Source organism: Sciurus vulgaris (assembly GCF_902686455.1).
Source record: "Sciurus vulgaris genome assembly, chromosome: 14".
Taxonomy (NCBI): domain Eukaryota; kingdom Metazoa; phylum Chordata; class Mammalia; order Rodentia; family Sciuridae; genus Sciurus; species Sciurus vulgaris.
The window spans coordinates 32,700,122-32,702,751 of record NC_136475.1 but is presented as its reverse complement, the minus strand read 5'-3'; the positions used below and the strand labels follow the sequence as shown (position 1 = coordinate 32,702,751).

At 39.3% G+C, this 2,630-nt stretch overlaps 1 pseudogene across 1 annotated transcript; it reads right to left on the bottom strand.

Annotated features, from left to right (window-relative positions):
• Positions 1-1,530: 1,530 nt before the first annotated feature.
• Positions 1,531-2,349, bottom strand: LOC306644318 (holocytochrome c-type synthase-like; annotated as a pseudogene). Its single transcript has one exon. The product of its transcript is annotated as a holocytochrome c-type synthase-like (transcript).
• Between the last annotated feature and the right edge of the window lie 281 nt (positions 2,350-2,630).

Genomic DNA, 2,630 nt, shown 5'->3' with positions numbered 1-2,630 from the left:
AAACGTGGTGTTTTTACTTGTAGACTCTGAATTCTCTGATCCAGAATTGACATGTAGGGAAGATAGATAGCAGTTTCAATTACCAACCCACTTATGCACAACCCTGGGGGATAGGAAGGGATCCATGGCATGGAAAGTTATATTATTCTCTGAATTTGGTGAAGCTTTGGCTTCTTAGATCCGGATTGCTAATCATTGTTTTCCTCTTTCTTCTTTCTCTTTCTTTTCCTCTTCCTCTCCTTCTCCTTTATTTTCTTTCTCTTTTTTTTTTTTGCAAAACCTGTTAACTATCAGCTTTATTCAAAAATGCACAAATATTCTGACATGTAGAACTTAAGCTTGATGAATTCTTGAAACTCCACACAAAACTCACACACCCAAGAAATCCATACCAAGTTAATCACTCATAGACTGCTGATTCCATCCACTAATTTAACAGTACAGTATTCAGGATACATTAAAGGATTTAATATTAACACTTTAAAAAACAGTCATTTGTAACATGCTGCTATAATTAGAACAAACAGTTTTTGGGTTACTGATACAAGGAATTTCAACAGCAAGCTTAAAGCTTTCTTAAAACATAAAAATTGAGACAGTGAATTGATGCAAACATACTACATGTGAGAAAAATACTCTTCTTGTGAATGTTAATACTGAGCTAAATATAATTACTGGCACTGTGACTTGAGCCAGATTTTTAAATCTGGATTAGCTCAACCAGGGGGAAGGCTTCCAATGGAGGAAGGAATGGGATTCAAAGTTGGAATAACTTGAAATTCTAGGGACAATAAAGAGACTTGTTTTGGGGGAGTAGAGTTACATATCAGAACAACAGGAAAGTATTTTAAAAATCAAAATATATATTTCAAAGTATATGCATCAGCACCTCATGGTGAGTTGAAACTTCTTTAACAAGGCCCAGTCTGAAAAATGCATATAAATGAGAATTTAGAGAGCCAAGACACACCTTAGTCTTGCTGAGTGCAAGGGTATGGCTTTGCATTTTGTTCAGGGTCTCTACTAAATTGTAGGGACTTCAGAAATGATAGTCTTTTAAAAAAGATATTGCTTATCTATAATAAATGATTTTAGTTAAAAGGTTTGACCAGGTAAAAGCTCATGAGCAGTGCACTGACTTTCAGGTTTTACCTCTCAAATATTCCTGAGAAAACAGTAAGAAAAAAAGCAGCTTTCCTCACTTTCTAAGAGCTCTTTTTCAGAAGTTTTTCAGACTTTTCTAGATGAAATACACAAGCAATATTGCAGCTAAGGGACAAACTGAGGGACTGCTTCCCACTTAAACCAAAAAAGAAGAAAACTTAAAGTTCTGCTATTAACTGCAAGGCAAAATACAGCTCAAAACTGAATGGAGCAAGGGTCCTTTGCTAAGTGGAGGATGAAGTGTGATTAACCACTTCAAGGTCCCATTACATCATGAGTGCAATTCAGTTTGGGGAAAGTAGTTTAATGTATCTCTCAGAAAAAAAAAAAAATAGTTTATACTTTGCATCACAAACAAAACAGTGGCTATGATGTCCAGCGCCACCAAGAAACTTTTATTCTGTCCCATATTGCTGAGAGCGAATCCAAGGCAGGGTGGACATCCAGGACGGTGAAACTGGTAGTCCTTGTTGACTTCACCACCGCCGTAGTAATCTATCACATATCTAACTTCTATGCCACAGCTGTTGATGATCCCATCATGCCTGTCAAAGGGCAACTCATAACCCATCCAGGAACGAATTCTTGCCCTTGGGGAAAACTCTTTTGCTTTCCCTCCAAATCGGATTAATGATGGACCATAGGGACACTCCACAGCATGAAGAGCTTCCCACTTCAAAATCTCCTTCCAAGCCTGTTCCTTGTTCTGATTGTGAATTCTAATGATACTATACGTATCTTTCTGAGTAATATCCTCATCCTTCCACTTCCACCCTTTTCTCAATATTGCATTCCAGAACATCTGTTCTGAAGGATAAACCCACTCTTTCTCTGAATCTGCTCGTGGAATGGATGACTCCTCTCTGGATGACTCCTCTCATGGAATGGATGACAAAGGAAAGGGCTGATCTGGAGCTGGTGTTTGATTAGGTGGTGGCATCAGATTTGAAGGATCCAGGTTCTCCTTATTAGCAGCAGCGACTGTAATAGGACACTACACATACTCCTATGCACGATCTTGGTGGGCAGGCACAGAGTATGTTTTGCTCTCACAGGTTGGACCAGAGAGTTCCGCACTCATTGGACAGCCTTTCGTTTTCCCTTCATGCATTGGGCATCCTGAAGGTGGTGATGCTGCCTGATGATCTGAAGCGGAACAGCAGGAGTAGAGACTGACAAACCCATGGTTGGAATCTGTGTTGACTCCAAACTATTTTAAATTTCCAACTCCAACCCAAGCCCCGAGGTCAGCGATCTGCTGTCATCCCCACCTTCCTCTCACTGGGTAACCACAGCCGCCTCGGCCCTCTCCTTTATTTTCTTCATCTTCTTATCTTTTCTTCTCTAATCTGGTTTTTAAATTTGATTTGATTTCCTGAGAAAGAGATCAAAGTTATCTTAGAGGAAGATGGACTGCCCACTCATTTAATATGGTTTCACATTTGCTTGTCAGTCTGAAAGCTATT